Source organism: Scyliorhinus torazame, chromosome 3, assembly GCF_047496885.1.
Source record: "Scyliorhinus torazame isolate Kashiwa2021f chromosome 3, sScyTor2.1, whole genome shotgun sequence".
Classification (NCBI taxonomy): Eukaryota; Metazoa; Chordata; class Chondrichthyes; order Carcharhiniformes; family Scyliorhinidae; genus Scyliorhinus; species Scyliorhinus torazame.
The window spans coordinates 5,120,277-5,135,016 of NC_092709.1; the positions used below are offsets into that span (position 1 = coordinate 5,120,277).

At 51.2% G+C, this 14,740-nt stretch overlaps 1 protein-coding gene across 5 annotated transcripts in view; it reads left to right on the forward strand.

Annotated features, from left to right (window-relative positions):
• Positions 1-14,740, forward strand: part of LOC140408257 (protein phosphatase 3 catalytic subunit alpha) — a 459,377-nt gene that overhangs the window by 338,302 nt on the left and 106,335 nt on the right. The gene's annotated exons all lie outside the window — the stretch shown is intronic.

Here is a 14,740-nt window from a genome sequence, read left to right on the forward strand (position 1 = left end):
CAGCAGATGTGTGGACGACTGCGTGCCAAAGAAAGCAGTCCGTGCGTTCCCCAACCGGAAACCATGGCTCAATCACGAGATTGACTCCCTACTGAAGGACAGATCGAGACGTTCAAGTCAGACGACCCTGACCTATACAAGAAATCCAGGTACGACCCCGCATGCCATCCGAGATGCCAAGAGAGAATATCAAACCAAGCTAGAGTCACAGACAGACTCTCAGCAGTTGTGGCAAGGACCAAACAACATAAGGGGCTACAAAGCAAAGCCGAACAGTATCTCTGGCAGCAGCGCACCCCTCCCCGATGAACTCAATGCATTCTATGCTCGGTTCGAGCAGGTAACCAACAATCCACTGTCGAGTGCCCCAGCAGCCCATAATTCACCCATACCCACCATCACAGCTTCAGCCTTCCTGAAAGTGAACACTCGGAAGGCGACGGGCCCAGACCGGATCCCTGGTCGTGCACTCGGAGCCTGCGCGGACCAGCTGACAGAGGTATTCACGGACATCTTTAACCTGTCCCTACTCCACTCCGAGGTCCCCACCTGCTTCAAGAAGACCACCATCATACCGGTACCAAAGAAGAACCAGGCAACGTGCCTCAATGACTACCGACCAGTGGCCCTGACTTCAGTCGTAATGAAGTGCTTCGAGAGGTTGATCATGAAGCGCATCACCTCTATACTCCCAGAACGCCTTGATCCACTGCAATTCGCATACCGCTGCAACCGGTGCACATCAGACACCATTTCCCTGGCCCTACACTCATCCCTAGAGCATCTCGAAAACAAGGACCCCTACATTAGACTCCTATTTATTGACTACAGCTCCGCCTTCAACACCATAATCCCAGCCAAGCTCATATCAAAGCTCCAAAACCTAGGACTTGGCTCCCCACTCTGCAACTGGATCCTCGATTTTCTGACCAACAGACCACAATCAGTAAGAATGAACAACAACACCTCCTCCACAATAGTCCTCAACACCGGCGCCCCGCAAGGCTGCGTACTTAGCCCCCTACTCTACTCCCTGTACACACACGACTGCGTGGCAAACCTTGGTTCCAACTCCATCTACAAATTTGCTGACGATACGACCATAGTGGGCAGGATCTCGAATAACGATGAGTCCGAATACAGGAGGGAGATAGAGAACCTAGTGGAGTGGTGTAGCGACAACACTCTCTCCCTCAATGCCAGCAAAACTAAAGAGCTGGTAATTGACTTCAGGAAGCAAAGTACTGTACACACCCCTGTCAGCATCAACGGGGCCGAGGTGGAGATGGTTAGCAGTTTCAAATTCCTAGGGGTGCACATCTCCAAAAATCTGTCCTGGTCCACCCACGTCGACGCTACCACCAAGAAAGCACAACAGCGCCTATACTTCCTCAGGAAACTAAGGAAATTTGGCATGTCCACATTGACTCTTACCAACTTTTACAGATGCGCCATAGAAAGCATCCTATCGGGCTGCATCACAGCCTGGTCTGGCAACTGCTCGGCCCAGGACCGCAAGAAACTTCAGAGAGTCGTGAACACCGCCCAGTCCATCACACGAACCCGCCTCCCATCCATTGACTCCATCTACGCCTCCCGCTGCCTGGGGAAAGCGGGCAGCATAATCAAAGACCCCTCCCACCCGGCTTACTCACTCTTTCAATTTCTTCCATCGGGCAGGAGATACAGAAGTCTGAGAACACGCACGAACAGACTCAAAAACAGCTTCTTCCCGACTGTCACCAGACTCCTAAATGACCCTCTTATGGATTGACTTCATTAACACTACACCCTGTATGCTTCATCCGATGCCAGTGCTTATGTAGTTACATTGTGTACCTTGTGTTGCCCTATTATGTATTTTCTTTTATTCCCTTTTCTTCTCATATATTTAATGATCTGTTGAGCTGCTCGCAGAAAAATACTTTTCACTGTACCTCGGTACACGTGACAATAAACAAATCCAATCCAATCCAATTTCCAAGTCCGGGTGGTGAGTGACTTGGGGGGGAACCTCCAGGTGGTGGGGTTCCCAGGTATCTGCTGCTCTTGTCCTTCTAGATGGTTGTGGTCGTGGGTTTGGAAGATGCTGTCTAAGGAACCTTGGTGAGTTCCTGCAGTGCATCTTGCAGATGGTGCACACGGCTGCTGATGGGTGCCAATCAAGCTTTGTCCCGGATGGTGTTGAGCTTCTTGAGTGTTGTTGGAGCTGCACTCACCCAGGCAACGGCGAGTATTCCAGTACACTCCTGACTTGTGCCTTGTCGATGGTGGACAGGTTTTGGGGGGTGGGGTCAGAAGGTGAGTTACTCGCCGTAATTCCCAGCCTCTGACCTGCCCTAGTAGCCACAGTATTAATGTGGCTAGTGCAGTTCAGTTTCTGGTCAATGGTAACCCCCAGGATGTTGATTGTGGGGGATTCAGCGATGGTAACGCCATTGAATGTCAAGGGCGATGGTTAGATTCTCTCGTTGGAGATGGTCATTACCTGGCACTTGTGTGGCCTGAATGTTACTTGTAGGAACTACAAGGGTTGTTGGGACTGGAGGAGGTTCGCAGGTAGATTTGGACAAAGATGAGAATTTTTGAATTGAAGTGTTCTTTGACCAAGAGCCAGTGTAGGCCAGCGGGAACAGGCTGATGGGGAAAAGGGATTTGATGTTGTTCTGGATGTCATGCGGTTTGTCGAGTGCAAGGTGGGAGGCTGACACAGCGGAGGGCAGCCCGTGATTCAGAGATGATCGTATATCTTGCATGTTACCCGCACTGATTTATCTCGCAACCCTGCTTTCTAGGGCTACGTAGTAACTTGACAATGGTACATTGAGAGTTCAAAGTCCCTCTAATTGGGTTAACAAATGTTTCGGTTGTAACGGCAGATGTGGCTGCTGTTCACGTCTGTAACTAACTTTGTGACCTTTTTAAAAAGAATGCATAACTCAATGGGAAAATATGATCACTGTCGCAATCTTTGTAATAAAACATATCCACCCACATGCATTATAGCTGATGGCTGGGAGACTGATCTTAATAACAGCTGTTCAATAATTGAATCTGTGCTGAATATATATTTTAAAAAGCAAGTTTCCAAACTGCTGATAACTTAGACTTGACAAGTGCAAATTCAAGCTGTCATTTCCTGAATGAGATAACAATTAATCAGGTCTCTGGACAGTGCACTACACTAATTTAAGGCTTACTCTTTAGCTCTACACACGATCAAGACAATTTAATTGTTCTGTTTTAAATTTTCGTACGGATTACCGAGTGGTTGAGCAGGGCCTCGGCTCAGTGGGCAGAACGCTCTCTTTCTCGGTCAGGAGGCCATGTCCCACTCCACAGACTGGGTGGATTAGGAAAGCCAGCGTGGATTTGCAAAGGGGAAATCTTGTTTAACTAACTTGGTGGAGTTTTTTTGAGTTGGTAGCAGAAAGGCCGATGAGGGAAATGCTGTTGATGGCGCGTACCTGGACTTTCAGAAGACATTTTTGTTTTATAAATTTACAGTACCCAGTTATTTTTTCCCCCCAATTAAGGGGCAATTTAGCGTGGCCAATCCACCTAACCTGCACATCTTTGGATTGTGGGTGTGAAACCCACGCAGACAGGGGGAGAATGTGCAAACTCCACACGGACAGTGACCCAGAGCCGGGATTCGAACCCGGGTCCTCAGCGCCGCCGTCCCAGTGCTAACCACTGCGCCACGTGCCGCCCCTACTTTCAGAAGACATTTGATGCAGTGCAACACAACAGACTGTGAGAAAGGTTCCAGCTCTTGGAATAAAAGGTACAGTAGCAACGTGGGCACTAAATGGGCTGAATCATAGGAAGCAGAGAGTAATGGTCAATGGAGATTTTTCGGGCTGGGGGAAGATTTCTACCAGTGTTCCCCAGGAGTCGGTATTGCTTTTCCTGATATATTACAATGATCTAGATCTTGGTGTGCAGGGGGCAATTTCAAAGTTTGCAGATTAAACAGAACTTGCAAGCATTGTAAACTGTGAGGAGGGCAGCGTAGAACTTCAAAAGGACATAGATAAGTTGGCGGAGAGGTGGCAGATGACGTTCAATGTGGAGAAGTGGAGGTGATGCATTTTGTTAGGGAGAACATGGGGAGACAATGCATAATAAGGGGTAAAATTCCAAAAAGATGGTGCAGGTATAGAGGGACCTGGGTGTACATGTGCACAGATCATTGAAGGTGGCAGGACAGGTGGCGAGTAGTTAATAAAGCCGATAATATTCTGGGCTTTATTAATAGGGACACAGATTACAGGAGCAAGGGGGTTATACTGAACTTACACCAGTTACACCTCAGTCGGGGCCCACCGATCTGCGGGCGGGCCTGTGCCGTGGGGGCACTCTATTCCTCCGCGATGACCGATGCAGAGACGATACCTCCCGCGCATGCGCTGACTCGCGCCGGCCGGCGGAGGCCCTTCGGCGCCGGTTGCCGTGGCGCCAAGCCCCTATCCCGCCGGCAGACGGGGCGCCAACCACTCCGGGGCGGGCCTAGCCCCTGAAGGTGGGGAGGATTCCGCAACTTTGGGGCGGCCCGATGCCGGAGTGGTTCACGCCACTCCGTCCCGCCGGGTAGGGGAGAATCTCGCCCAATGTTCAGGGGAAAGGCAGGGGAGTGGCATTAAGTCACAATACTCAATTGGAGAGACGTGCGGACACGATGGGTCAAATGGCCTCCTTCTGCCCGGCAACAATTCTGTAATACTGCGGTGTGTCGATATGGCCGCACTGTCAGAGGGTCAGTACTGAGGGAGTGCCGCACTGTCAGAGGGTCAGTACTGAGGGAGTGCTGCACTGTCAGAGGGTCAGTACTGAGGGAGTGCTGCATTGTCAGAGGGTCAGTACTGAGGGAGTGCCGCACTGTCGAGAGGGTCAGTACTGGGGGAGTGCTGCACTGTCAGAGAGTCAGTACTGAGTGAGCGCTGCACTGTCAGAGGGTCAGTACTGAGGGAGTGCGGCACTGTCAGAGGGTCAGTACTGAGGGAGTGCTGCATTGTCAGAGGGTCAGTACTGAGGGAGTGCTGCATCGTCAGAGGGTCAGTACTGAGGGAGTGCTGCACTGTCAGAGGGTCAGTATTGAGGGAGTGCCGCACTGTCGAGAGGGTCAGTACTGGGGGAGTGCTGCACTGTCAGAGAGTCAGTACTGAGTGAGCGCTGCACTGTCAGAGAGTCAGTACTGAGGGAGTGCTGCACCGTCAGAGGGTCAGTACGGAGGGAGTGCTGCATTGTGTTTTTAAATTAAAATTTAGAGTACCAATTCATATTTCCAATTAAGGGGCAATTTAGCGTGGCCAATCCACCTACCCTGCACATCTTTGGGTTGTGGGGGCGAGACCCACGCAGACACGGGGAGAATGTGCAAACTCCACACGGACAGTGACCCGGGGCCGGGATCGAACCTGGGACCTCGGAGCCGTGAGGCAGCAGTGCTAACCCACTGCTCCACCGTGCTGCCCGGAGTGCTGCAGTGTTGATGGGGGCTGTCTTCCAGTTGTAACCTTAAACTGAGGTTTTGATAGCTACGCAAGAACAAAGAACAAAGAAAAGTACAGCACAGGAACAGGCCCTTCGGCCCTCCAAGCCCGTGCCGACCATGCTGCCCGTCTAAACTACAATCTTCTACATTTCCTGGGTCCGTATCCCTCTCTTCCCATCCTATTCATGTATTTGTCAAGATGCCCCTTAAATGTCACTATCGTCCCTGCTTCCACCACCTCCTCCGGTAGCGAGTTCCAGGCACCCACTACCCTCTGCGTAAAAAACTTGTCTCGGATATCTCCTCTAAACCTTGCCCCTCTCACCTTAAACCTATGCCCCCTAGTAATTGACCCCTCTACCCTGGGGACAAGCCTCTGACCATCCATTCTGTCTATGCCCCTCATAATTTTGTGGACCTCTATCAGGTCACTCCGTCGTTCCAGTGAGAACAAACCGAGTTTATTCAACTGCTCCTCATAGTTAACACCCCATACCAGGCAACATTCTGGTAAATCTCTTCTGCACCATCTCTAAAGCCTCCACATCCTTCTGGTAGTATGGCAACCAGAATTGAACACTATACTCCAAGTGTGGCCTAACTAAGGTTCTATACAGCTGCAACATGACTTGCCAATTCTTAGACTCAATGCCCCGGCCAATGAAGGCTAACAAAAGGCAACTGGTTTAATTTTTTTTAAATGTATTTGTTCATGGGACATGGTAGTCAAGAAGGCATCCGGCATGCTTGCCTTCATTGGCCGGGGCATTGAGTCTAAGAATTGACTACCTTCTCCACCTATGTTGCCCCTTTCAGTGACCTGTGGACCTGTACACCTAGATCTCTCTGACTTTCAATACTCTTGAGGGTTCTACCATTCACTGTATATTCCCGACCTGCATTAGACCTTCCAAAATGCATTACCTCACATTTATCTGGATTAAACTCCACCTGCCATCTCTCCGCCCAAGTCTCCAAATAATCTAAATCCTGCTGTATCCTCTGACAGTCCTCATTGCTATCCGCAATTCCACCAACCTTTGTGTCGTCTGCAAACTTACTAATCAGACCAGTTACATTTTCCTCCAAATCATGTATATATACTACAAACAGCAAAGGCCCCAGCACTGATCCCTGCGGAACACCACTAATCACAGCCCTCCAATTAGAAAAGCATCCTTCCATTGCTACTCTCTGCCTTCTATGACCTAGCCAGTTCTGTATCCACCTTGCCAGCTCACCCCTGATCCCGTGTGACGTCACCTTTTGTACTAGTCTACCATGAGGGACCTTGTCAAAGGCCTTACTGAAGTCCATATAGACAACATCCACTGCCCTACCTGCATCAATCATCTTTGTGACCTCTTCGAAAAACTCTATCAAGTTAGTGAGACACGACCTCCCCTTCACAAAACCATGCTGCCTCTCGCTAATACGTCCATTTGCTTCCAAAGGGGAGTAGATCCTGTCTCGAAGAATTCTCTCCAGTAATTTCCCTACCACTGCCATAAGGCTCACTGGCCTGTAGTTCCCTGGATTATCCTTGCTACCCTTCTTAAACAAAGGAACAACATTGGATAAAGAACATGGTAAATGCCACTGATGTTCTGACCAATGTCTGTTCAGCAAAATACACAATATCTGGTCACATATCGCACTGCTGAGTCTACGATCTGTAAATACAAATTTGATTCAGTGGGTGTGATACACTTTGAATGCTGAGGACACTTGCCCCCCCCCCCCCCCCGCCCCCTCCTGCACCCCCACCACCAGCCCTCTTTTCTGACCTTTCCCCCGCCCTACCCCTCCTTTATTTTATCCATCACCCAACTTCCTTTCTTCTTCCTCGATTGTTCAGTGCCCTCTGTGTACCCGAACAGGCGCCGGAGTATGGCGAACCGCGGCTTTTCACAGTAACTTCACTGCAGAGTTCATGTAAACCTACTTGTGAGAATAAAGATTATTAAAAACCTTTGGAAAGAAATTGGAGCGCGACGTGAAATGGAGAGATTTGCAGAGATGTGGTGAAAGGGCCGGTTCTCGGATTAATGGGTAGCTCGTCCAAGGAGCCAGCACGGAAACGATGCGCCAATTGGCCATCTCCTGTAGTTTATCGTTCTGCCAACCTCCGGCATTGAGTAATTAGCGACACGAGAGCATGCTCGGCTCCAGAGCCGGAGTGACCCTTCACCATGTCCCCTGAACCTTTACAGCGCGAGCTGAACGCACAAACTCAGTAAATATTAATTTCACCAATGTTGGTCAGGGAGAAAATCGGGAGGGGCCTGATTGTCAGATTTCCTCTTTTATTGCTGGGTCGCTGTTCACGATTTCAGTGAAACTGGCAAACAAATTGGAAGAAACTATGTAGCCACCGGCAGGCTGGCGAGCCGATTGAGTACTTCCCATGGCCGCCCGCCCACTGGCATCCCACGAGCCATTTTTATCTGTCATGATCACAGTGTCCTTAATTAACAGTGCAAAACCCCCACTGGTTGTTGGGTGCAAGGGGGGGTGGGGAAACAATTAGAATTAACTGCTTCATTCAAAGTGCCTGTGGCGCAGCTCAAAGTCCCAGTAAATATCGGGATGGTGTGCACAGGATGGTTTACTGCATCAGTGGGCGCTATATAAATGCAAGTTATCTCGAGTCTTGCTTGCCTTCGGTTCTGAGGATTTTTCCCCCACGGTGAAAGCCCATTTCTTTGAGCGCGTTCTTGCTGTTGAATAATCTGTTGATAAAATGTCTGCAGTGGTAGAGGTGTGTATTACACTGAAGTCCCTCAGCCTTGTTTGGGATCTTCTCTTGCAGCAGGTCCTGGTGCTCATTGACAAAAGGGCTTTTGATTGTTTGGGTGTCTGACAGCTCTCTATTTCCCAGAGGCCTGTTGTTCCATGGAACAAGTTGCCGATTGGCTGAATTCCTTTGAGAGGGAGCCGCGTCTGTGTTCCAGCTGGAGACAGGGCCCTATCTCCCCCCCTCCCCACCCCCCCCTCTCCCTCCTACATTCTGCCTGTTTGGTGACTGTTTCCTCTGCTCCCTCACCTCGCTTGACCCGACTGCAGTTTTTATTCATCAAGCACCCATGTGCAGTGCCGCACAAGATCAACTTGTAATAAAATAAAGGGAGGTGTTTCTTTTTTTAAGCATGCGTCAGTGAATATGTTTCCAGATTATAAATTCAGTAGTACTGTGGGATGTGTGTGTTGCCTTGACAACATAAAGCAAAACCGTTCCACTCTCAGATTGGACCTGTTTTGAGTAAACTCTGATAATGGTGCAATCGAGGTGGATAATTGGCACAGTGGTAGGTCAGTGAGCTAAATTCATTCCTTTTTTTAAAAAATGCTAAATAACTGCAAATGGTTTGATTTCCTTTTTTGCAAATGCTGCAAAGTATCTCTTTAATTTTCTAAATCAAAAAATGTGCACAGTTTCAAAGGAGACCATTAGCAAGCGGCTGGCAGTGGTTTTGGTGACTATACTCTTCTCTTCAGCTGTCCAAAATACGGAAAACAGCAGACCACAACTCCCCAATTCCTTCTGCCACTTAATGAAATCGTGGCTGGTCCGGTATTTTAAATCCATTTGCACACTTTCCCCCTTATCTACTTATTCATTTGGTGAGTAAACATCCTGTTGATCACTACTGAGCGAGCAGCACGCTGGGCCCGAAAAGCAGCTCGCTGCGGAACAGCGTGGCTGATGCAAACCGGGACACCCCGCTATCGCGGGTGCATTTTTTGAGCTCCTGAGATCATGCGGGGGGGCGCAGGCGGGGAAGCACTCCCCCAGTACTGATCCTCTAACAGTGCAGCACTCCCTCAGTACTGACCCTCTGACAGTGCAGCACTCCCTCAGTACTGACCCTCGGACAATGCAACACTCCCTCAGTACTGACCCTCTGACAGTGCAGCACTCCCTCAGTACTGACCCTCTGACAGTGCAGCACTCCCTCAGTACTGACCCTCGGACAATGCAACACTCCCTCAGTACTGACCCTCTGACAATGCAGCACTCCCTCAGTACTGAGCCTCTGACAGTGCAGCACTCCCTCAGTACTGACCCTCGGACAATGCAACACTCCCTCAGTACTGACCCTCTGACAATGCAGCACTCCCTCAGTACTGAGCCTCTGACAGTGCAGCACTCCTTCAGTACTGATCCTCTGACAGTGCAGCACTCCCTCAGCACTGACCCTCTGACAGGGCAGCACTCCCTCAGTACTGACCCTCTGACAGTGCAGCACTCCTTCAGTACTGACCCTCTGACAGTGCAGCACTCCCTCAGCACTGACCCTCTGACAGTGCAGCACTCCCTCAGTACTGACCCTCTGACAGTGCCGCACTCCCTCAGTACTGACCCTCTGACGGTGCAGCACTCCCTCAGCACTGACCCTCTGACAGTGCGGCACTCCCTCAGTACTGACCCTCTGACAGTGCAGCACTCCCTCAGTACTGACCCTCTGACAATGCAGCACTCCCTCAGCACTGACCCTCTGACAATGCAGCACTCCCTCAGCACTGACCCTCTGACAGTGCACTGTCATGTTGGAATATCATATTGAATATCATTATTAAGAGTTGCAGCTCTTCTCTGTGCTGATTTGGAAAAATAATTTCTTGATTAATATTTGAAACTTATTTTACTAAATGCTATTAAAAAAAAAATGGATTTGCAGCACAGAAACAGATCATTCAACGCAACTGGTATGCCCGTGATGATTGGATGGATTTTTTTATTGTCACGTGTACCGAGGTACAGTGAAAAGTATTTTTCTGCGAGCAGCTCAAAAGATCATTTAGTCCATGAAAATAAAATAAAATAAAAAGAAAATACATAATGGGGCAACACCAGGTGCACAATGTAAATACATAGACACCAACATCGGGTGAAGCATACAGGGTGTAGTGTTAATGAGGGCAGTCCATAAGAGGGTCGTTTAGGATGGGAGGCAGGTTCGTGTGATGGACTGGGCTGTGTTCACAATGATGTGGAGATGCAGGCGTTGGACTGGGGTGAGCACAGTACGAAGTCTTACAACACCAGGTTAAAGTCCAACAGGTTTGTTTCGATATCACGAGCTTTCGGAGCGCTGCTCCTTCCTCAGGTGAATCCGAAAGCTCATGATTCGAAACAAACCTGTTAGACTTTAACCTGGTGTTGTAAGACATCTTACTGTATTCATGACTCTCTGATGCTACAAGACAGCCTCTTCCTGTGCCACACTCAGTAACTGCATGTTCTCCTTTTCCCCTCCCCCTCCTGTTTTTACCCAGCTTTCCCTTACCTGTCTCTGCACTATTCACTTTGACCACTCCCTGTGGGAGTGAGTTCCACATTCTCCCCACTCCCTGTAGGAGCGAGTCCCACATTCTCCCCACTCCCTGTAGGAGCGAGTCCCACATTCTCCCCACTCCCTGTGGGAGTGAGTCCCACATTATCCCCACTCCCTGTGGTAGCGAGTTCCACATTCTCCCCATTCCCTGTGGGAGCGAGTCCCACATTCTCCCTATTCCCTGTGGGAATGAGTTCCACATTCTCCCCATTCCCTGTGGGAATGAGTTCCACATTCTCCCCACTCCCTGTCGGAGCGAGTTCCACATTCTCCCCACTCCCTGTGGGAGCGAGTTCCACATTCTCCCCACTCCCTGTGGGAGTGAGTCCCACATTCTCCCCACTCCCTGTGGGAGCGAGTCCCACATTCTCCTCACTCCCTGGGAGAGCGAGTTCCACATTCTCCCCACTCCCTGTGGGAGCGAGTCCCACATTCTCCCCACTCCCTGTAGGAGCGAGTCCCACATTCTCCACACTCCCTGTGGGAGCGAGTTCCACATTCTCCCCACTCCCTGTGGGAGTGAGTCCCACATTCTCGAGCGAGTCCCAAGTTCTCCCCACTCCCTGTGGGAGTGAGTCCCACATTCTCCCCACACCCTGTGGGAGCGAGTCCCACATTCTCCTCACTCCCTGTGGTAGCGAGTTCCACATTCTCCCCACTCCCTGTGGGAGCGAGTCCCACATTCTCCCCACTCCCTATGGGAGTGAGTCCCATATTCTCCCCACTCCCTGTGGGAGCGAGTTCCACATTCTCCCCACTCCCTGTGGGAGCGAGTCCCACATTCTCCCCACTCCCTGTGGGAGCGAGTTCCTCATTCTCCCCACTCCCTGTAGGAGCGAGTCCCACATTCTCCCCACTCCCTGTAGGAGCGAGTCCCACATTCTCCCCACTCCCTGTGGGAGCGAATCCAACATTCTCCCCACTCCCTGTGGGAGAGAGTCCCACATTCTCCCCACTCCCTGTGGGAGTGAGTTCCACATTCTCCCCACTCCCTGTGGGAGTGAGTCCCTCATTCTCGAGCGAGTCCCAAGTTCTCACCACTCCCTGTGGGAGCGAGTCCCACGTTCTCCCCACTCCCTGTGGGAGTGAGTTCCACGTTCTCCCCACTCCCCGTGGGAGCGAGTCCCACATTCTCCCCACTCCCTGTGGGAGCGAATCCCACATTCTCCCCACTCCCTGTGGAAGAGAGTCCCACATTCTCCCCACTCCCTGTGGGAGCGAATCCCACATTCTCCCCACTCCCTGTGGGAGTGAGTTCCACATTCTCCCCACTCCCTGTGGGAGTGAGTCCCACATTCTCGAGCGAGTCCCAAGTTCTCCCCACTCCCTGTGGGAGCGAGTGCCACATTCTCCCCACTCCCTGTGGGAGTGAGTCCCACATTCTCCCCACACCCTGTGGGAGCGAGTTCCACATTCTCCCCATTCCCTGTGGGAGCGAGTTCCACATTCTCCCCACTCCCTGTGGCAGTGAGTCCCACATTCTCCCCACTCCCTGTGGGAGCGAATCCCACGTTCTCCCCATTCCCTGTGGGAGCGAGTCCCACATTCTCTTCACTCCCTGTGGTAGCGAGTTCCACATTCTCCCCACTCCCTGTGGGAGCGAGTCCCACATTCTCCCCACTCCCTGTGGGAGCGAGTCCCACATTCTCCCCACTCCCTGTGGGAGCGAGTTCCACATTCTCCCCACTCCCTGTAGGAGCGAGTCCCACATTCTCCCCACTCTCTGTGGGAGCGAATCCCACATTCTCCCCACTCCCTGTGGGAGAGAGTCCCACATTCTCCCCACTCCCTGTGGGAGTGAGTTCCACATTCTCCCCACTCCCTGTGGGAGTGAGTCCCACATTCTCGAGCGAGTCCCACGTTCTCCCCACTCCCTGTGGGAGCGAGTCCCACGTTCTCCCCACTCCCTGTGGGAGCGAGTTCCACGTTCTCCCCACTCCCCGTGGGAGCGAGTCCCACATTCTCCCCACTCCCTGTGGGAGCGAGTTCCACATTCTCCCCACTCCCTGTGGGAGCGAGTCCCACATTCTCCCCACTCCCTGTGGGAGCGAGTCCCACATTCTCCCCACTCCCTGTGGGAGCGAGTTCCACATTCTCCCCACTCCCTGTAGGAGCGAGTCCCACATTCTCCCCACTCCCTGTGGGAGCGAGTCCCACATTCTCCCCACTCCCTGTGGGAGCGAATCCCACATTCTCCCCACTCCCTGTGGGAGAGAGTCCCACATTCTCACTCCCTGTGGGAGCGAGTCCCACATTCTCCCCACTCCCTGTGGGAGCGAATCCCACATTCTACTCACTCCCTGTGGGAGAGAGTCCCACATTCTCCCCGCTCCCTGTGGGAGCGAGTCCCACATTCTCCCCACTCCCTGTGGGAGTGAGTCCCACATTCTCCCCGCTCCCTGTGGGAGCGAGTCCCACATTCTCCCCACTCCCTGTGGGAGTCAGGTCGACATTCTCACTCTCTCTGGTGAAGATATTTCTCCTGAATTCCCCCCTGGATTTATTCGTGACTATCCCCCCTCGTTTTAAGCTCTGCGCACAAATGCTAATAACCACTTTCGGGGACAAAGGTTGTTCATTTCTGCTCCCCCTTTCCTCGTTGTTGACTAATGAAATAATATTTATTGGAAATAGATTAGACTTTGCTGTGATTCGGCTCACTGAGCCCCAGGCTGCCCCGCTTGAGGCATTTCCAGGGGATTCCAGCAACAAGTCGCCTGTCGGGGAAGCATCACTTTCACTCGGAATGGATGTGAATCTGAGTGTCACTCACACGGGACATTCACAGAGACTGGCACCTGAGCTGCTATAAGTTTGGGTTTGGACAGACAGTGCCTGCATATCCTGACAGTAGCTGAGTTGTTTTGTTCATTATGTGGCATTTATTTTCACTCGGATTGGATTCGTGTATTGTCCTGTGTACCGAAGTACAGTGAAAAGTATTGTTCTGTGTACAGTTCAGACAAATCGTTCCGTACATGAAAAGAAAATGCATAATAGGGCAAACTTAAAATGCACAATGTAAATACACAGACACAGGCATCGAGTGAAGCATACAGGAGTGTAGTACTGCTCAGTAGAGACGCTGTGTGTAGAAATCAGGTCAGTCCATAAGAGGGTCGTTTAGGAGTCTGGTGACAATGGGGAAGAAGCTGTTTTTGAGTCTGTTCGTGCGTGTTCTCGGACTTCTGTATCTCCTGCCCGATGGAAGAAGTTGGAAGAGTGAGTAAGCCGGGTGGGAGGGGTCTTTGATTATACTGCCCGCTTTCCCCAGGCAGCGGGAGGTGTAGACGGAGTCAATGGATGGGAGGCAGGTTCGTGTGATGGACAGGGTGGTGTTCACGACTCTCTGACGTTTCTTGCGGTCCTGGGCCGAGCAGTTGCCATGCCAGGCTGTGATGCAGCCCGATAGGATGCTTTCTATGGTGCATCTGTAGAAGTTGGTCAGAGTCAATGTGGACATGCCGAATTTCCTTAGTTTCCTGAGGAAGTATAGGCGCTGTTGTGCTTTCTTGGTGGTAGCAGCGACATGGGTGGACCAGGACAGATTGTTGGTGATGTGCACTCTTAGGAATTTGAAGCAAGGGCAGCATGGTAATACAGTGGTTAGCACTGCTGCCTCACGGCACCGAGGTCCCAGGTTCGATCCCGGCTCTGGGTCACTGTCCGTGTGGAGTTTGCACATTTTCCCCGTGTTTGCGCGGGTTTCGACCCCACAACACAAAGATGTGCAGGGTAGGTGATTGGCCACGCTAAATTGCCCCTTAATTGAAAAAAATGAATTGGGTACTCTAAATTTTTTTTTTAAAAACTGTCAACCATCTCCACCTCGGCCCCGTTGATGCTGACAGGGGTGTGTACAGAACTTTGCTTCCTGACGTCAATGACCAGCTCCTTCGTTTTG